Below are 25408 nucleotides of genomic sequence, written 5' to 3' on the forward strand. Positions count from 1 at the left end.
ACCCCCTTGACCCCTGGAATCTGGCTTCCTACCTGATGCCTACTTCTTCAACAAGTCAGAGCTTGGTTTGTGGGAAGGGGCCCCTGTACAACATCTACAGTTATGGAAAAGGAAAACTAGATGGTGAAATGAGGCCTGAAGGGTCTCCCAAGATCTTGCTTTAATCTGAACTATGTAAGGACCTGTTAGGGGAGGAGTAAAGCCAACAGAATGGAGAACTTGGCAGAAATCCAGCCAGTCCCCGTGGGCAGCAAGAGGGATCAGTCTGTGATGGGAAGCTCAGACACCAGAGCAGTCATGATGAATGGCCTTTGTCATAGCAGCTCAGCTGGGTGGGATAACCATGTCACTGGGGCCAGTCTTAGTCTTATAGCAAGAGAGGGGTGAGGTTTATTTAGGCCAGCAGCCTCTTCTGTTCCCCAGATAGGGCTCTCTGTGTTGACCCTCCTGATCTCAGTCATATGACTCACAGAACTTCTTTCCATTTCTCTAAGAAAGTAAGTGGCACTTGGTTAGCCCTCAGCTCCCTATTTAACCCCTATTTCCTCTTAACCTCCTTCTACTCCCATCCCCCATGGAATAGTAAAAAAAAAACAACACCATTGGGTCCAAATCCCACCTTTTTTCTTACTGCCTATGCCCTTGGAGCAGCTGGGTAATGAAGTGGATAGTGTGCTAGACTGGGAGGTCAGGAAGACCCAAATTCAAAGCCTCCCTCAGACACTTACTATGACTGTCTGCCTCAATTACAAAATGGGCATAGTTTCCTACCTCTTGGGATTATTGTGAAGATAAAATAAGATAATAATTATAAAGCACTTTGCGAACCTTAAAGCATTGTCTAAATGCTAGCCATCATGACAAAAAGATGATGAAACAAATTTTTTCCTCTTTCTGGGCCTCAGCATCTTCTTTTTGTGCAATATGGGAGTTGAAAAAAGACAACTACTAAATCCTGTGATCCTCTGAGAACCAGGAAACAGAGGAGATGATGTACCCTGAAAATCCAGGTTTCTAGAAATAGACCCCCAAAAGCCTGGGGATACCTGGGTTCTGTCCTTATCTATAGCTTCCCTCCCCAACACCATTGCCAATTTAGGAGATCTCATTTGGCTTAATCCATCCTTGCTCTTCACTCCCATTTCTTCCTAGAAATGGAAAAGCATATTATCTTCAAAAACTTAGGTGGAATAGTGGATATAGAGTGCTGGGCCTCGAGTGAGGAAGACCTAAATTAAAATCTCTTCTCAGATACTTACTGGCTGTGTAACCCTGGGCAAGTCACTTAATTTCTGCTTATCTCAGTTTCCCCAACTACAAAATGGAGATAATAGTAGCACTTCCAGGGTTCTTATAAGGATCAAATGAAATGATAACTGTAAAGTGCTTAGCACAACACCTGGCACATAGGTAACACTATATAAATGTTAGCTATGATGATATGATGATCTCCCTGTTCAGTTAACACTGGTAGGAATACCCAAAGCAAAGGAGCCAAACCCCAGCTGGGGGGGGGGGTTCCTCCAAGGGGATAGCAGGAAATAAGTGGAGCTTCTCCCAGAGGGGTTGGAGATATTGAGGAGGGAAAGGTGCCCAGGTCTAGAGGGAAGTAGGCTGGAGGCAGGAGGGAGAGGAGGCAAAGGAGCTGAGCTTTGGGTGGGAACAGAGGGGTAGAAATACAGATACAGGGATGGAGATTGGCAGTAGTGCGAGTCTGGGATAGAGGTGGGGAGGTGCCAAGCCCAGAGAGGGAAGTAGAGGAATTCTGGCAGGAAGTAAGAAGAGAGGGTGGCCAGGCTATTTCTCATTCCTGTCACCCTCTTTGTGTTTCCCTGAATGAAGGAACCACTGATCAGCGTTTTTCTCCCACGTGCTCATTTTAATAACCAGCTCAGGACCAGCAAGGACATATCTACATCTATTTATCTCTCTCCATCGCAGACATATCACAGGAGCCAGGCATAATCCTGCTGCCATTGGCAGAACCTGGCAGAGCAGGGAGGCCGGGGGCTAGCAGGGTGGAGGGAGTTATGGCCATCTTGGCAGTAAGAGCCGTGTCAGTCCCTAAGGATCAGGCCCTTCCATCCCACCTACCCATCCCTGCCTTGTTTTCTTCCTCGGTATGCAGAATTCCAGGGTTGGAGTTGAAAAGACCATCACCAGACCCCTATTCCAACTCCCTCCTGATTCAGAAGAGGAAATTTAGACCCAAATTGGTTAAGCAACTTAATGGAAGCCAAGATTTGAATCCAAAACCTCCAGCTTCAAATCCAATTTCCTGTTCTTCTGCACTCCTTTGCCCTACCAACAAAAAGGGTTTGTTGATGTAGATTGTTCCAGGCCAGGTCAAGCCCTGCATGGGGGACCCAGACTGGAAGGACAGAGGGGCCCCCTGTCCCTCCTACCTCCACTCCCTTCACACAGAAGGAGTTTGTGGAAAGGCAGATGATATAGGTACCTAGGCTGAGACTCAAAAAGACCTGGGTTCGAGTGGCCTCTAGGGACAGCTAGATGGCGCACCAGACCCAAAGCTAGAAGAACCTGAGTTCAGATATGGCCTCAGAAACTTCCTAGCTGGATGACCCTGGGCAAGTCACTTAACCCCAACGGTCTAGCCTTTACTGCTCCTCTGTCTTAGAATTAGTACTAAAATAGAAGGTATGGGTTTTTTAAAAAGGAGTGGCCTCTGACTCATCTGGCTGTGACCCTCGGCAAATCAGTCACTTAATCAGTTGTGGTGCCAGTGAATGTCTGAGGAGGGATTTGAATTCACATCTTGATATACTGTGCCACCTCGCTGCCCAGAGAGTTCCCTGAGATCCAGGGAGGCTGTGATTTGGCCACTGTCACACAGTACATGGTAGGGCCAGATTGAGAATTTGGGTTCCCTGATTTTAAATCTGGTGCTTCTTCCACTGTACATACCATGAAGCCTCTTTATGATGGAAGCTATTGTATTTCTTTGTAGTGAAGAGCAAAAGGAGGAGATGCTCTTTCTACTTTTAGACCTGGGAGATCCCTGAGTTAGATAAGTATTTCAGGAAATCTTCTCTCAGGGACTCCACCATAATCACCCCTTCCCCTACTGCCCTCTAGCGGCTATTAGCCGTGCCATGCATGCCATCCTTTTGTCTTGTCCCTGGCTATGCAGGAAGGTAATAAATCACTTCCCTCTTTTGAGACCAAGTTTCCCCATCTATACAATGGAGATAAAAATCTCTATCCTGTCTCCTTCCGGGGAGTGTTAAAAGGATCCACTGGAGAGGGAAGCTTTTGGAAACTAGAGAGTTTTATGCACAAGTTAGACTTTATCTGAATCAAAAGAACTAGGTTTGAGTCTGAAAACTAGGTGGTATAGTGGATAGAGAGCCAAGGAATGGATTTAGGAAGACCAGAGTTCAGATCTGGCCTCAGACACTTCCTAACAGTGTGGCTCTGGGCAAGTCACTTAACCTTATTTGCCTCAGTTTCCTCTTCTATCAAATGAGCTGGAGAAGGAAATGATAAAATCTTTGCCAAGAAAACCCTAAATGGGATCACAAAAAGTCAGGTACAATTGGACAACAACTCCGATCTTTTTTAGATATAGGACCTTGGGTAAGTCACCTGTCTCTAGCCTTCAATTTCCTTATCTATAAAACGAAGGGGTTGGATTCGGTGATCTCTGACAATCCTGCCCAGCTCTGATATTCTTTGATTTTTTTTTTTGAGAGAGAATAGCACTCAATTAGACTGTGAATTCCCCAAATCAATCAATTGACAAACATTTATTGAGTATCTACTATATGTTAAGCACTGAGCCTGATGCTAGGGATACAAAGACCAAAAATGCAGGAGCCACTGTTCTCAAGGGGCTTTCCTTCTATTAATGGACAGAAAACAGAAACAAGCAGTTTCTTCTGTTTCCTACCACCACCAAGGACTGGACCCAAGTAGCATAGTAGGCACCTGGGAAAGACAGGCTCAAAAGGATGGCATAGAGTTCCAGCCTCCACATTTTTGTGCCTTTAGGTCCACAGTCAAACCTGTGCTTCATAGCCTTGGTCCCTAACTGTGGCCTTGGTGGCTGGGAGAGAGCAGTCCTCAACAGCTCCCCTCCTGCTGATCCCTGTGAGGCAACTGTGACACGTTAGCGAGAAGGATGCCACGAGAAATAAAGTTGGTTATGAATTATTCCGCTTGGGGCTAATTATAGCCACCGAAGAAAGGATTATTCATCAAGGAAGAGGCAGCAGGATGGAGCAAAAACCAGGAGGGGAAGGAAAGAGAAGGGAAGGGAGGGGAGGGAAGGAGGGTCTGCCTAGTGTGGGAGAGAGTTCCTCAGATGCCCTGCTGGCTGCCTCCAGGCCCATCATCTTTCTCCATTCCTGTTCCTGCTCTGGGGTCTCTCTCTGTACTTGGCATGGGGAGAGATGTGCCTTGGAAATTTAGCCTCATGATTACCTCAGAAAAACAATGTGGTCTAGGTCTATCCCAATCACTCACCCTTAATAAAAAATTAAAAGGTAGTGACAATTATGATGCAGAGGGAAGGGCACTGGACTGATTGTCATGAGAGGTATCTGGTGACTTGGAAGAAGGATGACCTGTGACCCTGACTAGCTGTGTGACTTTGGGCAAGTCACTTACTCTCTCTGAGCCTAAGTTTCCTCCTTTATCGAATAAGAGCATTGGACTACATGGCCTTTAAAGTCCCCCTCATTTCTGAATTTAAGATTCTAGAAGACTTTCTAGTACTTATGCTAGCTAGGAAATTTTAAGTAATCTTTTAACTTTCTTGGGGCTTCATCTTCCCTGTCTACCAGTTGAAGAGGTTGGGGATCTAACATTCCATAAGGGAGAGAGCATATCATAGTAGAAAGTGCTCTAGATTTGGAATCAGGGGATCTGGGTTTAAATCTTAGCTTTTCTCCTTGTTGGTTTTGTTGTTGTTGTTGTTCATTTGTTCAATCATGTCCAGTTTTTCATGACCCCATAGACTGTAGCTATCCATGAGGTTTTCTTAGCAAGGACACTGGAGTGGTTTGCCCTTTCTTGATCTAGTGGATCTTCTTTTCAGACAAACAAAGGTTAAGTGACTTGCCCAAGGTCACACAGCTAGAACGTTTCTAAGGCTGGATTTGAATTTGGGTCTTCCTGGTTTCAGACCCAGCTCTCTATCCACAGCTGCCAGCAAATCTGTGATCCTAAGAATACCAGCTGTCATCCATGTGACCTTGAATAGGCTACTTGGGCAGCACCAGCTCATTTTTTGTTGGTAGTTTTTTCTCATATATAAAATGAGGAGTTTGGACTAGGGAACCTCTAGGGCCTCTTCCAGCCTTAAGCCTGTGGCCTTGGATCCTCTGAGAAGACATGAGTTCTCTGCCCTGGAATTGCTCACAGCTTGTCTTCGATAGACAAGATCCCCCATGAGGCAGCAAGGATGGGATGGAGGCTGATCTAAGTTTGGGTAGCACTGCAGTGTGTGGTACAACCTCTTGGTGCCTTGGAGGGCTGGGAAGACAGCCAGATTTTAGCAGTCCCTGCCCTCCCCATCTCCCACCTGCATCTTTCCCATTTGTAGTTGTCTCCGAGGCCAGGGTTTGGGGAGAGGCAAAAGGAAGTTTCCTCTTTGTTGTGCCTGGCCACCCTGTAGCCTGAGAGGCAGGGCTTGCAGAACAGAGACAATGCTAGCCCTCATATAAGATAGAAGATAATCAACCCTGATCTGCCTCTCCTACAGAGGATCAATAATAGCTATGAAATCCCAGAGGAAGCATCACGTGGCAGAACAGACTAAATTTGAAATCTGAAGACCTGAGTTCAAATGCCAGGTCTGCTGCTTACTATCTTTATGACCTTGTTAATCATTTTTCCCTGGGCCAGAGTTTCCTCATATGTAAAATTAAGGTGTTGAACTAGCTGACCCTTGAGGTCCCCTCCAGCTCTAGCATTTTGTGGAAGGTGAGGTGGTGTAATGAATAGAAGAGAGCTGTCCAGAAATGTCCCCCAGGGAGGAGGCAGTGCCACTATACCCTGCCCTGGTCAGGATGCATCTGGAATTTGGAGTTTATTTTTGGATTATGCATCGTAGAAAGGAAATTTACAGGCTGGAGAGTATCAAGAAGACAACCCAGATGGGGAATGGAGCGAAGCCCAGATCTGCAACCAGGGCAGGGCAAGGGGAGCTTTGTTCCAGGAGTGGCTGCAGTTAGAGGGCAGAAATTAACCCCTGAGTGATGGAGGGGGGAGCTATGGACCCCAGCTTTTGAGGATAAGAAAGGAGGAGTACTACCAACAATCTAGATTCTTCCAGCTGAACTAGGTTCACCCACCCAGAATCTGGGGAAGTCAAAACCAGGCTGACTTCCAACACATTGGATATCTCCTACCCAAATCAAGGCCAGAAGGGAAACATGATGATGGTAGTGAGGTGACTGGCCTCAAGTTTTAAAACTCAGGGACTGAGTTTTAACTCAGAAACGCAGTTTCTGGGCACAGCAAAGTGGGGTGGAGATGGAAGCTTGGGACCGCCAGGATGAGTTCAAGAATGGGGTTTCAGCTGTTACTCAGCTTACCAGTTAAGGCCTTTGCACCTGAACCATATGGGAAGTTGTAATTATTTGAAAAATGTGTTCTCTTGTCCCGTGAGAATTTCCTTAAAAATGCATCCCCTCATAGCCGGAGGTGGCAAAGCCTCTTTTCCCCTTTGGCCAGGCCTCCCCAAGAACAGGAAGAGAAAATAGGTGCCCACAACCTTGCAGCAATGCAGAGCTGGTGGTGGTCCTGAATGATGAATTCCTTTCTGCCCTATGTATGCATGATTATAAACATGTCATAGACATAGCTATGTTTGCATATGCACTCAGAGGCAGAAATCACTCAGGCATGCATCTGCTCAACCCCATTAGGGGTCAGTGGGCAAGCTTCTACTCAGATTGCTGAGTGAAAGGCCCTTTGCTGCCTAGATCCAATTCCTCCCCCAGCAGCCCCCAAACAAAGAGAAGGATAACCAGAGGGATGACCAGTGGCGAGAGAGGTAGGCAGATGGAGATGCCCACAGAGCATCCCCGAAGCCTAACTAGCACCCAGGTAACAAGACTAGTTAAAACAGAAAGATATCATGTTCTATCTATCCTCCCTTTCACCCCTAGACTCTTAGAGAAAAAACCTTCCAGTCATTGCCTCTACTTTCTCTTCCCAATCACCTCTTCAACCCTTTTCTGTCTGGCTTCTGACCTCACCACTCATCTGAAACTATTCTCTCTAAGGGCTACCAAGGATTTCTTAATTATGCAATCTCAGCCTTTTCTCAGTTCTTATCCAGCTCTGGACCTTATTGACTGATCCTTCTTCATGGATATTCTTTTCCTATAGCTTTCCTGACGATACTCTCTCCTGCTTCTCCTCATTTCCCAGTCTCCTTTTCTTGGTCATCAGCCATTTTCAACCCTCTAAATATGAATGTTCTAAGACTCCATCCTGTGCCCTCTTCTCCCTGTATATCCTCTCATTTAAAGACAGCTAGGTGGCTCAATGGATAGAGCCCTGGACCTGGAGTCAGAAAAAAACGAATTCAAATTCAGTTTTGGCAAGTCACTTAACCTTTGCCTCCATCTCTTCTTTTGTAAAATAGGGATAAGAATAGCACCTAAACTTCTAGGGTGGTTGTGAGAATAAAATAGATAACATTTTAAAAGCACTTAGCACAGCGTAGGAGCTTAATTAATGCTTGTTTCCTTCCTTTCTTGGTGAGCTCATCAGCTTTCCTCTTAATGTATTCCAGTTTGTAAGTGAAATCTATACCAACCCTAGTCTCTCTTCTAAACTTCAGTCCTTTGTCAGCGACTGTCAATTGTGCATTTCCATCTAGATGTCCTGCGGGCCCACAGCATGTCTAAAATGGAACAGATTATGTCTTTTACCCCTAGCCCGTCCGCCTCCAAACTTCTTCTGTGACTCTCCCTTTCTCTCCCTCCTCTCACCCCCATCCAACACCATTTGCCCCTGCTCCCTTCTCCAGAGCCACCATCCTGGTTGAGGCCTTCATGACATCTCTCCCAGATTACTGTGACGGCTTCCTAACCGAGCCTCCTGACTTTGAATCGCCCTGCTTTTCAATCCACTGTCCATCCAGGTACCAATTATCTTCCGAAAGCACAAGTCTGAGCACATCACATCACTTTTCAGAAACCTTCAGTGGCTCCCCGATCCCTCTGGGAAAAAATACAAACTCCTTAGTTTGGTTGGCATTTACAATCTGTCAGAGTCTATCTTGAGCCCACCCTTCAAGGATCACTTCACATGATTCCCCTTCGTGCGCTCTACATTCTAGCCAAATTGACATTCTACCTCCTGCCCCTGTGAACTTGCACAGACTATCCTGCAGGCCTGGAATAGTTCGCTCTTCTCCTCCATAACTTAGATTCCCTGGCTCCCCTCAGTGCTCAGGTCATGAACTACTTATCATGAGAAGTCTGTGCTTAGGACACTTTCCCTTCTCATACATACATGTATATGCAGATATGCACCTAACCATTTACCTGTTGCATCTCCTCAATAGCAAGTAAGCTCCTGGAGAACAGAGACTGTTTTCTTCTTTTTGTCTTTGTGTCCCAAAGAGCAGCTAGGTAGTGCAGTAGATAGAGCACTGGGCTTGGAATCAGAAGGCTCATTTTCCTGAGTTCAAATCCAGCCTCAGATACTTTCTAGCTGTGTAATCCTGGGCAAGTCACTTCACTATTTCCTTCAGTTTTCTCATCTGTAAAATGAGACGGAGAAGGAAATGACACATCACTCCAGTATCTTCGCCAAGAAAATCCCAAATGATGTCACGAAGAGTCGGACACAACTGAAACTACAGAATGCCAATATTGTATCCCAAACACCTATAGCACAGGTGTGTATTTCTCACTGTAGCAGACAGGCTTCCTTTTTCCCCCCATGTTTTTATATAGCAGGCATTCAACAAATGCTGCTTGGTTTGGAACTATCGGGTGAACCCACAGAGTCGAGCTCTCTGGCTTACACGCCTTCTTCCCACTCCCCAACCCCCATGGAAGGGGCCTCTCCTCCGGAGCCTCTTGGCCCAAGTACAAAATTTCTTGTTACACGTCACATAGAGACCGTGCCAGATGAGGATAAACTGAAGGAACTGAGGTGTTTAGGCTGAAGATAAGAAGAGGAGACAGGATAGGACGGGGAGAAAGTGAAGGGCACGATAATTGTTTTCATATATTTGGAGGATTAAAATACTGAGAAAGGTTTCAATTTGTTCTTCTTGACTTCAGAGGGCAGAACTGGAAGTAGGAGCAGTGGGATGGAAGGCCAGATTGGAAAGGGAAGCAGCGAAGCCTATTAAGAGGCTTTTGAAATAGTCCAGTGGAGAGGTAATGAGGACTGGACTAGGGTGGTAGCTGTGGGAGAGGGGCAGAGGAACATGCCTAAGTACCATTTCAAAGGAAGAACTGGCAGGCCTTGGTCACAGAGTGTTGATCAGGGATGAAGGGGAAGGAAGGAAGCTTATTCATCTCTTTCCAACCTGAGAGATTGCTAGCAATGTCATAAAGTCAGAGACTTCAAGCTTGAAGTGACCTCAGATACCATCTGGTTCAACCCCCTTTGGTGTAAGGATGTGGAAACTGAGGCCCAGTGAGGGTCCGTGACCTGCCCATTGTCACACAGATAGTCATTGTCCCAGGTGGGATTAGAATGTGGGTCCTCTGCCCCAAAAATGAATGCTTTCTCTACTATAGTAGACATGCTTCCCTGTCATTGAGCAAGAGAACCACAGGGAAGAAGCAGGTTTGGGGAGGAAAAATGAGGACACACTGAGTTGGAGATTCTGGTGGAACATTGGGTCTAGAGCTCAGAAGAGAGATCGGGGTTGGATACATAGATTTGAGAGGCCCCCTAATGTGCCAGAGTTGATACCTCTGTGACTGTGTGAGATCACGGAGTAATACTCTAACCCTAAATTCATAGAGCCCTGATGAATGAACCTTTGGGAGAAGAAAGAAACAGTGAAATTGAAAAAGGACAGAAATGTGAAGAATGGGGGGAAAATCATGGAAGCCAAGGGAAGGGAAAATAGCCTGAATATCCTGGGAGGATGGTATTGGTCAGGTTCCAGCAATCCAGTCCAATCCAATATAGCATATGCTTTATTAAGTGCCTATTATCAGCAAGTCATCCTGCTAGGCTCTGGTGATACAAGGATAAAATAAGAAGAATTCCTGCCCTCAAGGAGCTTATATTTTACTAGAGAGATATAGCATATGAACAGACAGGCATATCCATGCTAATTTGAAGAGGGGGAGAGAGCATGAACCACCAGGAGAGCCAAGGAGCCTTCTTGTAGGATGTGGTGTCAGCCTCAGTTTTCTCCTCTGTGAAGTACAGCACCTCCCAGGGATGCTGGAAGGAAAGCACTCTGTAATCCTTACGGCATTACTATTATTGATTTGAGGGGAGGAGAGGATGAGCAGTGGTGTCAAGCTCTAGAGAGAGATGAGGAGTCAGTGGCAAGAGATTGAGAACTGACAGTTGGTAATGGTGGAGAGAGAAGGGGGCTGAAGCCAGACTGCAGAGGATTGAGGAATGGAGGTGTTACAATGGAGCAAGTCTGTGTACATGGGTTGGCTCTTTTGAGAAATTTGGCAATGAAAGGGTGGTAAAAGATGTCACTAACTTACAGGATGACTTTAAGCCAGACACTTCATATACTGGACCTTGGTTTCCCCATCTGTAATATGATGGAATTGTATTAGATGATCTCTAAAATTGCTTTTAGTTTTGACATTCTGTGTACTATATTTGGACAGCTGAGTGGCACAGTGGAGTGCTGAGCATAGAATCAGAAAGACTCATCTTCCTGAGTTCAAATCCAGCCTCAAATACTTACTAGCTACGTGATTCTGGGCTAGTCACTTCACCCTGTTTACCTCAGTTTCCTTCTATGTCAAATGAACTGGAGAAAGAAATGACAATCCACTCCAGTATCATTGGCAAGAAAACTCCAAATGGGGTCACAAAGAGTCAGAAAGACTGAACAACCACCACAAATGACTGTGTTTTATAATCCATCCAGTCATGTTGTAGTATGATTCTAAATCCCTTCCTTTCTCTGGACCTCAGTTTCCCTGTATGTAAAACAAGGGGGCTGAATCAAGTGATCTTTGAGGACCTCTTTCAATTCCAGTAGTCTACGAATTAGTCCATAGAATTAAAGAAGGACTTTTCAAGATTTGGGAAGAACCAAGTGAACATGCTAGTCTGCAAAGGTGAAGGGCTCCTTGGAGTGGGAGAGACTGAAGATCCTGAAGCCCTGAGGATCTAAATAGGCTGTTCATGCTCACACATGTAATAAAAAGGTGGAATTTTAAACATATTTCATTGTTAGGAAAATTTTCCTCTTATTAAAATAAGATCTACCTACAGTAAGTCCTCCCCAAACTAACAGGATATCCATGATTACATTTTTTGTTCCTCAAAGTCCAAACACTAAAACTAGAGCTCTTTGAATCCAGAGAGTAGATAACCACAATAATTATAGTTTATATAGCATTCTTGGGTTGCCAAAGCACTTAAGAAGTATCTTGCTTTATTATCACAACTCCAGGGATGGTAGATGCTGTTATTACCCCCATTTTATAGATGAGGAAACAGAGGCAAATAGAGGGTAAGTGACTTGCGCAGTGTCACACAGCCAGTAAGTGACTAAGGCTGAATTTGAACTCAGGTCTTCCAGAATCTTATCCATTGCACCACAGAGCAGTTTAGATTTAGGACAAATGACAGGAAGTCCTCCATTATACATCAGGGAATAAATTCCAAGAGCTTATTATCCTAAGAAGTAGTACCCACTGAAAATACAAGATTCAGGAGCCCTTTAAATAAATTCCTGGAAGAGTAATCTTCAGTGAACTGTTAGGAGGAGTTTGATGTATTTGGGGACATATTTGAGCAGGTTACAAATCACAGAATCTTAAATCTAGAATAGACCTCAGAGCTCTTTTGTCCAACCCATACCTAAATAGGAATCTCCATGAAATCTCTAACAAGTGGTCATCTGGCCTCTACTTAAAGACCTCCTGTGATGAGGCAACCCACTATTCCATATCAAAGAAACTCAGATAGTTAAGAAGCTTTAATTTCTGCTCAGTCCTTCTTCCCTCTGGAGCCAAGAAACACTCAAGGATAGCTCTCTTCCCACCGTTTTCTTTTCTTCAGGCAGAATGTCTCCAGTTTGTTCATCTGATCTTTGAGTGGCACAACTTTGTTATCATCCTTGTTGCCTTTATCTGGATATATTCTGGTTTGTTAATATCCTTCCTTAAATATGGTACCCCAGCCTGAACCTAACACTATTCTAGATATGGTCTAATCCATTACCCTTCCTCTGGACACTTTGTGAACCACCAAGAATAATCTCATCTTCATGCAGTCTAAGATCAAGTTAATGTTTTCTGGCTGTTCTATCATGCTATTGATTCATGTTAACATCTATTACACCCCCCAGTCTTTTTTCACAGCCTCTTGTCCAGCCAGATACCTAAGAAGTTGATTAATTTTTAAGCCCTTACCTTCTATCTTAGAATCAATACTGTGCCTTGGTTCCAAGATAGTAGAGTGGTAACGGCTAGGCAATGGGGGTTAAGTGACTTGCCCAGGGTCAAGCTAGGAAGTGTCCGGGTCTAGATTTGAACCCACGATCTCAATTCATGGAGCCACTTAACTGCCCCAGTTGATTTATTTTTATACCCAAGTTGGGCTACTGTTCAATTTTATCCTATGTAATTTGGCTTATTGTTCCAATTTCTCAAGATGTTTTTGAACCCTGAACCTGTCAGCCATTATGTTAGCTTTTTTCCTCCCAGTTTTATATTATCTGCTGATTTAATTAGCATGTCATCATTGCCCTCATCCAAGTCATTGATAAAACTGCTAAACAGCACAGGGGACTAAGGATAAATAGATTCCTAGTGCTAGTCCCTAGAGAGTTGACTCCCTCCATTAATGACCACCCTATAGGTCTTCTCACTCACCTGTACCACCAGCACCTAAATGTACTCCCACATAGCCCACCATATTGTCTGCAAGAACATGAGAGACTTTGTTCAGGGCTTTGCTATAGTATAGGTGTGCAACAGCTTTCCCCTGCTCTACCAGTATAGAAACCACCAAAAAGAAAATGAGGTTAGCTAGCCCACCCCATTCTTAAGGAACCCTTAGTGCTCTCCACTTCCTTTTCTGAATACTCACAAACCAGCCCTTTAACATGTTCTAGAATTTTGCCAAAGAAACATGTCAAGCTCAAAGACTTGATGCCCTCCACTCCTTCTGAAAATTGAGACAAGTACTGACCCTTCTCCAGTCCTGCTGCTCCCATTTCCCCTGATTATTTGAGGATCACTGTCAGTGGCTCAGCCAACCTCATCTTGCCAGTTGTTTCCAGTACCCTGAGATTTCGTTTGTCTGGTCCTGGAGACTTGAACCCATTAAAGGCAGCTAGGTGCTCTCTTAGCCTTGCCCGACTTATCTGGGATTTCAATTCCCTCTTCATCATTTTGGGTCTGTCCTTCCCAGGCAGAAGAACCTTTTCATGGCAGAGGAAACAGGAGCAAAATGAGTTGTGAGAGTTGAGTGGTTCTGTTTTCTTTCCCCGGGCCAGTCACTAACCCCTGTGAGCCTCAGTGTCCCTTCCTGTAATGAGGGATAATTATAGCACTTTCCTCCCAGTCATGAGAATCAAATTAAACATAAAAGTGCTATATAAAGTAGCTGCCATTTTATTTACTTATTCCAGGCATCTTTTGCTGTCACCTCATCTACCCTGAAAAGCAGTCCTATCTCTTCTCAGAACTACTCCTTGCCCTTGACAAAGAAGTTTGGTGTGGGATTGTTTTTTAACCCTCTTTTTCTGTCAGAGCCCCCACAACAAATCAAGCCTGTGTTGGTTGAATGACAGACAGGATGATATAAAGGCAAAAGCACCGGATTTGGAATCAAGAGGACTGTTTCACAGTGCATCACCATCACTTTTATAACCTTGGGCAAGTCAGATAAAGGCAGGAAAAAGGAACAAGCCATTTATGGAAGGCCTACTCTGTACCAGTGCTAAGCAAATAGGATCTCATTTGATCCTCATAACAACCCAGGAAATTAGATGTTATTATTCTCCACATTTTACAGTTGAGGAACCTGAACAATTAAGTGACTTGCCCAGGGTCACACAGCAGTAAGTGTCTGAGGAAATATTTGTACCCCCAGGCATGCAGCTCTATCAGACACTGTGCCATCATGCTGCCTCAAAATAACCTTTCTGAGGGGCAGCTAGTAACACAGCAGATAGTACAATAGGCTTGGAGTCAGGAGGACCTAGGTTCAAATCTAGACTCAGATACTTTCTAGCTGTGGGACTCCAGGCAAGTCACTCAATCCCTATTACCTAGCCCTAACCACCCTTCTGTCTTAGAATTTATACCAAAGGGGGGCAGTGGGGTGTCTCTGTGAATTGAGAATCAGGTCCAGAGATGGGAGGTCCTGAGTTCAAATGTGAATTTAGACATTTCCTAGCTGTGTGACCCTGGGCAAGTCACTTAACCTCCTTTGCCTAGCCCTAACCGCTCTTCTATCTTGGAACCAACACACAGTATTGATTCTAAGACAGAAGGTAAGTGTTTAAAAAAAATAATTTATGCTAGGACAGAAAATAGTAAGGATTTAAATAACAAAAGATAGCCTCTCTGGGCCTCAATTTCCCCTTTAGTAAAATGAGGAGTTAGTCCCAGATGGCTTCTAAAATCCCTTCCCTTCCCTAAATCTGCTATCTTAAGACTTGGGTTCAAATGTTTGCTCTTCTGGAAGACTGGGCAAGTCCTTTCTGCTCTTTGGGCATCTGTTTTCTCCTCTATGCAATGAGTTGAGCTACGTGATCTCTATGGTCCCTGCTGGCAATTATTGCTAGTATCCTAGGAGAATTAAAAGGGAAGGATTGAGGAGGAGAAAGAATATCTGGGGGAGGGAAGGTGATTTGACACGAAATTCTGGTACTAATAAGAAAGCAAGGCTAGTCTTTGTTTTGGGCTGGGTCAATTTGCTTGTGGGGATAGCTTACATTTTTATAGCATTTTCTATGTATCATTCATTCCATCTGTGTAACAATTCTTTGAGGTAGGTCATATGTTATCCCTAATTAACAGATGAGGTAACTGAGGCACAGGAAGCTCAAATGACCTGCCCAGATTTACTTGTGAAGTAAAATATCAGAATGATGATTCAAACTCGGATCTCCAGAATCCAACTAAATATCTCTTTCCGATGCACCAGTTTTTTTTAATTTGGACTGGACCCAGACCTCCCTCTGGGTTTATCATGCAATTTCAGTTTTCCAGTTACTCACAAAGATGGGTTTGCCTTGAGAATGTGGGATCTCTTGGTCCTGGTGAAGGTGAGATTGCTGCCAGAATTTAAGTTCCCAGAGACTTAGAAAGGAATTGGGACCAGGGTGGCCCCATCACTGACTCAGCTCCTCATCCTTCCTTGGCCTCACCTCTGGACTTTCCAACTCATCCTCAGGAGGACGGTAGACTTTGGTATAGTGATATGGGCCCCAGGGAATAAGCAGCCTCAGCCCTGGCCTGAGAGCTCCTAGCCCACCAACCAGCAAGCCGTGGGGGAGGCCCCAGCATCCTTTCTTCTTCCTCAATTCATTAAGACCTGTAAATTTTCTCATTAATATACTTAAAGTTCGTTTTAAGGAGAACGAGCTAGGGGATAATTGATAATAAACCCTTGGTTAATGCCCTGGGTTTACTGTAGGTAATTTATATCTGCTGATAGCGTCTCTCGCTCCCAATTACCCATTTAGCGGCCGAGATAACAGCCAGTTCAATCAGCCCGATACCAACTTTTATATCTTCCCGCTCAATAGCAATAAATACCGATACAGGGGAACTCTCCATGCCCAGCGAAGGTTTTTTTTTTAAAGATTTAAATATTCATGCAATTATTCATGATTTATTAGACACTAATGACCCCTTCCAGGGGCCCTAAATCTTCCCCCAAAGATGCCCCAACCCTCTCCCTCTCCAGCCTATCTACCTTCCACCAAGAGCCCTCCCCCCACTTTTGTCTTCCCTCTTCCCTTCCCCCTCTCCACTTTCCCCACACACAGCAGGGGAGAGTTGCTGAGTTCTGTTGCCAGCCTTCTATAGCTAGCAGCAGAGGCGTCTCCATGACGACCTGGAGGCAGGTGAGAAGGAGGCCGAGGGACCAAGTTGGGAGGTCAGGCTGAGGAGGGATTCTGTCAACCTCTCAGGTTGGGAGGTGGGACATCCCTTCATTTGTACAATACACAAGAGCATACATACATTCGATGGATGGATAGACGGCGAGAAGAGAGATAGATAAATAGACAGACATAGGTAGAGAAATAGATTGGGAGATAGATAGATAGATAGATAGATAGATAGATAGATAGATAGATAGATAGATAGATAGATAGATAGATAGATAGATAGATAGATGGATGGATGGACGGACGGACGGACGGACGGACGGACGGACGGACGGACGGACGGACGGACAGACAGACAGATAGATAGATAGATAGATAGATAGATAGATAGATAGATAGATAAAAGATGGATAAATAGACAGATAGATGACAGACACAGAGGGAGATAGATAGACAGATATATGATAGACACAGAGGGAGATAATTAGACAAATAGATAAACAGACAAACAGATAGACAGACAGACAGACAGATATATGATAGACACAGAGGGAGATAATTAGATAGATAGATAGAAGAGAGATGGATAGATAGATAGATGACAGATACAGAGGGAGATAATTAGATAGATAGATAGATAGATAGATAGATAGATAGATAGATAGATAGATAGACAGACAGATAGATAGAAAAGAGATGGATAGATAGATAGATAGCACCCATCTGAACTACCTATCCTGAGCCCAGTATTGAAGAATTCTCAGGTCAAATGGGATTCTATGTACCAGAGCAGCCCAGAGAAGGGCTGCCCCCTGGGGGAGTTAAGCATCACCCCTGAGCATCCTTCCGGGTCCTCTTCCCTGGGTATTATGCTTCCTACCTCTCCCTCTCAGCCTATTCCTTTCCTCCAACCAACAGCCGATGGAATTCTAGAGCATGTTTCCATGGAAAGGGAATCCAGAGCAGGCCTTACCCTTCCCAGGCTTTGGCTACAGAAACCTCCAATCATACATATACCTTCTAACCTCATTTCTTCTTCTTTTTATATAAATACATCAAAGTTGGAAGGAGGAACTTTGGAGGCTCCCTTATTTTACAAATGAAAAAACTGAGGCACAGAGAGAAAAATTATCCTGGAATCATCAAATGGAGCTGGAAGGGATTTCAGAACACAGATTATACAATATTAGGGTAAGAACAGAGTGGATTTTAGGAATTCTAATCCAGCCCTCTCCTAATTTTGCAAAGGAGAAAACTGAGTTTCAGAGAAGGGAAATGATTTGCTCAAAGTTCCACAGTGAATGAGGCTCTCCAGGAGCCCTCCTTCATTCTTCTTAACCTTCCTCATCCCCCTTCCTTCATTTCCTTTTCTTCCTTCTCTTCTTTCTCTTCATTCTTTTCTCCTATCCTTTGTACTCTCCCTCCCCCTTCCTTGCTTCCTTCCTCCTTCCCCCCACCTTGGGGCCCATTAAATGGGGGCAGGAGAGATAATGAACAAACCAAGAAAACATGAAATCAATACCAGCGAAAAAGTGCCCCTGCCATTGAGGGAAATAAACAAGCTGGTAATTATTTGGACAGCGGGTAATTAAAATGGGGTGAGGGCTAATTACTGCCTCGTCAGGGGCTGGGCCAAGAGGGAGGCTTCAGAGCTGCAGCCGTGGTAGAGGGGCTGCTGGGTACAAGTCAGCCAACCCCCCACCCATGGGAGAGCAGGCGCTGGGGTAGATGGGGGGGGCATCGGGTCTCTCACTAGCTGCTGCTTTCTAGCTGCCCCCACCAGAGCTGCCCAGTGCTGATCCCTGGCAGCCATCTCCAGTGACTACTTCACATAGAAGGGCTCTCTCCTAGAGCCAGCGGACAGAAGGTTATCAAAGCAGATGGGCTTAGTTTCCTCTTGGCTGTGTGAGAAAGAGGACTCACCTTCTCTGTGTGTACACATATGCATATACCTCCACTCCCCAGCCCTCCCCTTCTTCCCGCAGGGATCCATCTAGCCCTTAATTCAGAGGCAGCGACTCGTTGGGAGTAATGACGAGAAGAGGCGTTAATGCCGCCCTGGGACAGGGACTGTGGGCTGGCAATTTAATTAGGGCCGCTTAACAGAATGCAGGATCCCCCTGAGCCTCCATCCGATTTGTTTTAGGAGCTCTGGAGAGGGGAGGTGCAGCAGTAGAGGGGAAGAGCCAGTGGGGAAGGGCAGTCTGTGCAGTGAAGCCTGGAGGTCAGGAGACTTCGCCCCCAATTTCTGTAGTTCTTTAAGGTTGACTAAGCCCCCAAGCCCTTTCTGTCCATTAGCTCATAGGATCCTCACAACCACCCTTCAAGGTGGATGGTTTGAGCATTATTGCTCCTAGTTTACATAGCAGGAATCTGAGTCTCAGAAAGAGACTTTGGCCAAAGGCATGATGCTAATCGTGAACATTCCAGAAGGCTCCAAGACACCTAGCTCACAACAAAGGGGTAGGGAAGGGAGAGCAGATATTATTGCCCTCATTTTTAAAATGAGGAAACTGAGTCTTAGGAAATGAAGTGTCAGGGTAAGTGACTTCACCACGGTCACACAACCTGAAAGCATCACAACTGGGGCTCAAAATGAGCTCTTCTGACCCTGGTGCCAGCACCCATTTCATTCCACTATTCTGTGTGCTTGAGCAGGACCCACTTTACCTCTTAGTCCTCAAGAACCTCATCTACAAAAATCATGGTTTCTGCCTGCTTTTTCCATTGGGTTGTCAGGAGTCCAAGAATAGTAATAGTGCCAAGTGCTTCGGGATTTATAGAGCACTTTCCTCTGACCAGCATTTATTAAGCATCCACTTTGTGACAGCTAAGGGAACAAAAGAAGACAAAAAACCTCAAATGGGTCTTGTCTTCAAGGAGCTTATAAATGAATGGGGAAATGACATGTACAGAAACAGCTATCCTTCCTAGCTGTGTGACCCTGGTTGAGTCACCAACCCTGATTGCCTAGCCCTGGCCACTCTTCTGCCTTGGGATTAAGTTAAAAAATTAAGTACAAGATGCAGAGTAGAAAAAAGGTCAGCTTGAAGTGGAAGGTCCAAGGGACAGAGGGCTGGGAAGACCTTCTGAGTTCTATTTGAGCTGAGGCTTGGAAGAAACCAGGGATATCCAGAGGCAGCAATAAGGAAGGAGAGTATTCCAGGCAGGGGTGGGGGGCAACCAGTACAAAAGCACGGAGATGAGAGATGTAGTTATGTGGGAAGAAGAGCAAAAAGGCTTGTATCATCAATAAGCTGTACAGGGAGCAAACCAGGAGAAGACTAGAAAAACCGAAAGGGACCAGGTTGTGAAGAGCCTTAAATGCCAAACAGAGGAGATTCCACTTTATATTGGAGTTTGCTGAGCAGAGGGGAGAGCTGGGGTGGGGAAGGATATGACATGATCAGACCTATGCTTTAAGAAAGTCATTTTGAAAGCTATGCAGGGAATCGATCAGTGTGGACAGTCTTGAAGCAGAAAAACCAATTGGAAGTCTATTGCAGTAAACTAGGAAAGAGGAGCATCTGGGTAGCACATTGGAGAGAGAAAGAGAGAATCAGGCCTGGAGTCAGGGGGACTAGGTTCAAATCTAGCCTCTGTTACTTCCTAGCTGTGTGACTCTGGGCAAGTCACTTAACCCCCAAATTGTCCCACCCTGACTGCTCATCTGCCTTAGAATCAATACCAAGAAAGAAGATATGGGTTTTTTTAATACACTAAGATGAACTAGGAAAGAGGGGGTGAGGGCTTGAATTAGGGTGGTGGTTGTGTGGGTGGAGAGGAGAGATCAGACGGGAGAGATGTTATGAAGGTAGAAATGACAAGATTTGACAACTGACTGGATAAGTGAAATGAAGAGTGAGGAATTGAAGACACTTGGGAAATTGGGAGTTTGATAGTATCTTCAACAATAATAGGAAAGTCTGGTTGGTTGGGGTGGGGCACAGTAATGAGTTCTGGTTTGAATGTGTTGAGTTTGAGATGCCTCAGGAACATCCAGTTCAAAGTGAATGGTAGGTAGTTGGAGGTGCTTGATTAAAGGAGACTCAAAGGAGATCTCAAAAAGAAGACTAAGGAAGAGTGTGTGTGTGTGTGTGTGTGTGTGTGTGTGTGATATGCATACAATAATCATCTGCATAGATCATAATAGCTAGCATTTATATTGTGCTTTCAAAATTTTAAATGTATTTCTCTTTGACATTAAAAATTTTTTGAATCCCAAATTCCCTAACACCTCTGCTCCCCATTGTGAAATCAAGAAATATGGTTGCTTCAAGATTTACAAAGAAACCTGTACAACAACCTGTGAGATAGGTTCTGTAAGTGTCCCCATTTTTGCTGAGGTAGAGAGAGGTCAAGGGATTTGTCCTGCAACATAAAACTAGGAAGTGTCAGGGTAGGATTTGAGCTCAGATCTTCCAGACCCTGAGAGGATACTCACAAAGGACACTGTGACAAAGGATGAAACTAGAAAACCAAGGAATGACTGGTCAGGCAGTCCAACAACCCAGAAAGATCGGTGTCCCAAAATCCAGAGGGGAAAACTTACCCAGTAGAAGAGGGTTAATGCCATGTGACATGCTGCAGAGAGATCAAGGAGCATGAAGATTGAGAGGAAGTCATTAGGTTTGACAAGTGATCATTGATAACTTTGGGAAGGGCAGTTTCACTTGAATGGATGAGATAGAAAACCAGGGAGGATGTAGCGATACCAAAGATAGATAGATTTTAAAAGGCTTTTATAATTTTTATGACTATTTTAAAGATAAGAAAACCGAGGCTTAGAGTGGCTTGCCCAAATACCCATGCTAGTAAATGTCTGGTCCATAATTTGAACCCAAGTCTTCAAATTCAGAGTTCATAGCAGTAAGCCCTGTATATGGCTAGCTGCTGAGAGGGAAGTGTCCATTGTCTGTTCCTGTGACCCAGACACTCATCCACCCCACTCCTCCACTTTCCCAGATATAAGGGGAAATGTTCTGTTCCTCCAGAATGACCCAGGGAACAGATTGAGGGAATAGTTCTCCCTCATGCACATCCTGCACCATCAGTGTTGCCCCTGGGCAGTATCCCAGTATTAGGGGTGGTTACTAAAGGAGGTAGCATCTGAGCTGGGTCTTTTTATTTTTTAAACCCGTACTTTCTGTCTTAATAACAACTCTAAGACAAAAGAGCCAGGACTTCACAATTGGGGTTAAGTGACTTTCCTAGGGTCATACAGCTAGGAAGTGTCTGAGGCCAGATGTAAACCCAGGTCCTCTGACTCCAGCCCTGGTGTTCTATCCATTGAGCCATCTTGATGCCCCATGAACACTTCAAAGGGAGGAGGATGGCAGTCTAAGGATTTAGCCAACACAGTCTTCTAATTATACAGATGAGAATTCACCTCCCCAGGGAGTGTAATGTGACCTAAAGTCACAGGACTGAGATAGGAACCCAGTTCTCCTGGCAGGCTCTTTCCTCCCACCTCACCCACCTACATATCCAGCCCCAATCTCCATCCTGAACACCAAATACACTATCAATTACCTGCTGAGAATCTCATCCTGGATGTCCTGCAAAGCATCTCAGACTCCCCCTTTCCCCAACCTACTACCAGAAAAAGTGGTTGAAAGTAGAACTTGCTATATTCATGTGGGTCAGCTAGGGGCTTAGTGGACAATGTATTGGGCTTGAAGCCAGGAAGTCTTAAGTTTGAATCCTGCCTCAGACACTTAAATTAGGTATCTTGATCGCTTTTTTTTGGTAAAGATATTTTATTTTACCAGTTACAGGTGATAACAATTTTCCACAGAAGTTTTTAAGATCCAAATTGTCTCCCTCCCTCCCCTCCTCCCTGGAGATAGTAAGCAATTTGATCTGGGTTATATATATATATATATATATATATATATATATATATATATATATATATATATATATATATATATATATATATATATATATATATATATATATATATATGTATGTATTATCATGCAAAACATATTTCCATATTGATCATTATAATAAGAGAATACTAACATAAAACCAAAATCCCAAAGTAAAAACCCAAATACGCTAAAGTGAAAAATCATGTGCTCTGATCTACATTCCAATGCTAACAGTTCTTTCTCTGAAGGTGGAAAGCATTCTTTGTCCTAAGTCCTTCAGAATTGTCTTAGAACATTGTATTACTAAAAATAGCTAAGTCTTTCACAATTGAAAATCCTATAATATTGTTGTTTCTGTGTACAATGTTCTCCTGGTTCTGCTTATTTCACTGTGCATCTGTTCATGAAGGTCTTTCCAGCTCTTTCTGAAATCATCCTGTTTGTTTCTAATAAAACAATAGTATTCCAACACCATCATATACCACAATTTGTTTAGCTATTCCCCAATTGATGAGCATCCCCTCAATATCCAATTCTTTACCACACCAAAAGGACTGAAATACATATTTTTGTGTGTATGGATCCTTTTTTTAATCTCTTTGGTATTCAGACCTAGTAGTGGTATTTCTAGATCAAAATATACGTTGTTTTCAGCTCTTTGGGCATAGTTCCAAATTGTTCTCCAGAATGTTTAGATTTGTTCACAACTCCACCAACAATGCATTAGTGTCCCAGTTTTGCCAGATTCCTCCCAACATTTATCACTTTACTTTCATATTGGTCAATCTGATAGGTGTGAAACCTCAGCATTGTTTTAATTTGCATTTCTCTCCTCAAGAGGGATTTAGAGGGGGCAGCTGAGTAGCTCAGTGGATTGAGAGCCAGGCCTAGAGATGGGATGTCCTAGGCTCATGATATGACCTCAGACACTTCCCATCTGTGTGACCCTGGGCAAGTCACTTAACTCCCATTGCCTAGCCCTTACCACTCTTCTGCCTTGGAACCAATACACAGTATTGATTCCAAGCCAGAAGGTAAGGGCTTAAAAAAAAGAGGAATTTAAAACATTTTTTAATATGATTATTGGTAGCTTTGATTTCTTCATCTGAAAACTGCTTATTCATATTCTTTGAACACTTATCAATTAGGGAATGGTTTGCATTCTTATAAATTTGACTTAGTTCTCTATATATTTGAGAAATGCTCCCTTTATATGAGAAATTTATTATAAAAAATTTTCCCAGTGTGTTGTTTCCCTTCTCATCTTGTTTGGTCATAAATTCTTCCCTTCTCCATAGATCTGACAGGTAAACTAATGTACTTATGGTATCACACTTATGTCTAAATCACATACCCAGGGGACAGCTGGGTGGCTCAGTGGTTTGAGAACCAGGCCTGGAGACAGGAAGTTTCAATCTGGCCTCAGACACTTCCTAGCTGTGTGACCCTGGGCAAGTCACTTGACCCCCATTGCCTAGTCCTTACCACTCTTCTGCCTTGGAACCAATACATAGTATTGATTCCAAGACAGAAGGTAAGGGCTTAAAAGAAAAAATAAAATAAAGCATATACCCATTTTGTTATGGGTGTAGGATATTGATCTGTACCTAGTTCCTGCCTTACTGTTTTCCAGACCTAGAGATGGGAGGTCTGGGGTTCAAATTTGACCTCAGACATGTCCTAGCTCTGTGACGGTGGGCAAACCACTTAACCCCAATTGAACAGATACTTAGTTTTGGTTCTAAGACAGAAGGGTAAGGGTTTAAAGAAAAGAAAAACAATGTAAAGCTCCTTGAAGGCCGGAATTTTTTGTATCCCCATCACCTTGAATAGTAAGTGCTTAGTTATTTTTTATCAAGTTAGATTTAATTGATTTTAAAATGGGAAAGCCTTACAAGATCATCTTGCACAATTCCCCTCCCTATTTTACAGAAGAGGCTACCAAAACCCCATGTTTTGCTCCAAGTCATACTTTCTTTGACCCTCCCTTTTCCTTATTCATCTTTCTTTGTTCAGTTGTTTTAGTCTTATCTGACTCTTCATGACTCCATATGGGGTTTTCTTAACAAAGATTCTGGAGTGGTTTGCCATCTCGAGTTTATTTTCTAGATGAGGAACTGAAGCAAACAGAGTTAAGTGACTTGCCCAGGGTCATACAACTAATGAGTGTCTGAAGTCAGATTTGAACTCAGGTCTTCTTGACTCCAGGATGGACCCAGTGGTTAAAGCTGCCTCTTTCTTGACAAACAAGGAAATAGTTCTGCCAGTGAGGTGTGACTTGCCCCTTGTCCCATAGGTAGTGACAAAACCCAGGGCTTCATGCTCCCAGCCCAGCTTTGCTTCCCTGCTGATCCCAGCTTCTCTTTGGGCCATCCTGGGCTGGACCTTACAATAGTCAGAAGGCTTCACCCTCCAGCTTCCCAGGTGGGGCCTCAAGACCACATGAGTCCCCCGGCAAAAAGGTACAAACGTAAGGAGGGCTCCTTGCACTAAGCCATGGCAGCCCAGGTTCCAAGTGCTTCCTCAGCTCCAGAGAGGTTTGGCTAGGAAGGCATTTTCTCCTGGAGGAAAAGGAGGAGAATTGTGATAGAGAGCACCCTGTGCTTTTTTTTAAACCCTGACCTTTTGTCTTAGAATCAATACTCAGTATCAATTCCAAGGCAGAAGAGCAGTGAGGGCCAAGCAATCAGGGTTAAGTGACTTCCCCAGGGTCACCCAGCTAGGAGGTATCTGCGCCAGATTTGAACTTGGACCTGGCACCCTACCCATTGACTGCCCCTTCTAAGAGTGTCCTGCTCTTGAACCCTCAACCCAAGCCTTTAAAAGATAAGGAAGAGCCCTTCTGCACATGCACACAGTTGAGTGGGTAGAAAATGAGCTTCTTGAGGGCAGGACTAGTTTCATGGTTGTCTTTGTATCCCCAGTACCTAGCCCAGTCCCTGACACATAGTAGTCACAAGTAAGTGCTTGTCCATTTGTCAATGGCTGTAACTGTGTATCGACCCGGCTAGGAATGTCTGTGGGTGAGTGTGCCTGACTGACCATTTGTGTCTTTGTGGTTCCCTTCTGGGATCAGTTCAAATACCACCTGGGGGGGCCTTTCTGATCCCTGGAGGTTCCCCTTCCCTCCCTCCTGATGCTCTGCATTCACTCTGTGTGTGTGCTTTTGTCGTAACACACTGTAAGAAAGATAATAGAGCATAATAGAAGTACTATGTAGCGTAATAGAATAGCATCTCCTTGAGGACAGGCCCTGTTTCTTTATTGTCTTTGTATCCCAGGCCTCTGTGACGTTTGTTGAATGGATGAG

At 44.3% G+C, this 25408-nt stretch overlaps 1 protein-coding gene across 2 annotated transcripts in view; it reads left to right on the forward strand.

The window, feature by feature from the left end:
- UNC5A (unc-5 netrin receptor A) overlaps window positions 1-25408 on the forward strand; it is a 106771-nt gene that overhangs the window by 37408 nt on the left and 43955 nt on the right. The gene's annotated exons all lie outside the window — the stretch shown is intronic.

This window comes from Monodelphis domestica, chromosome 1 (genome assembly GCF_027887165.1).
Source record: "Monodelphis domestica isolate mMonDom1 chromosome 1, mMonDom1.pri, whole genome shotgun sequence".
Taxonomy (NCBI): domain Eukaryota; kingdom Metazoa; phylum Chordata; class Mammalia; order Didelphimorphia; family Didelphidae; genus Monodelphis; species Monodelphis domestica.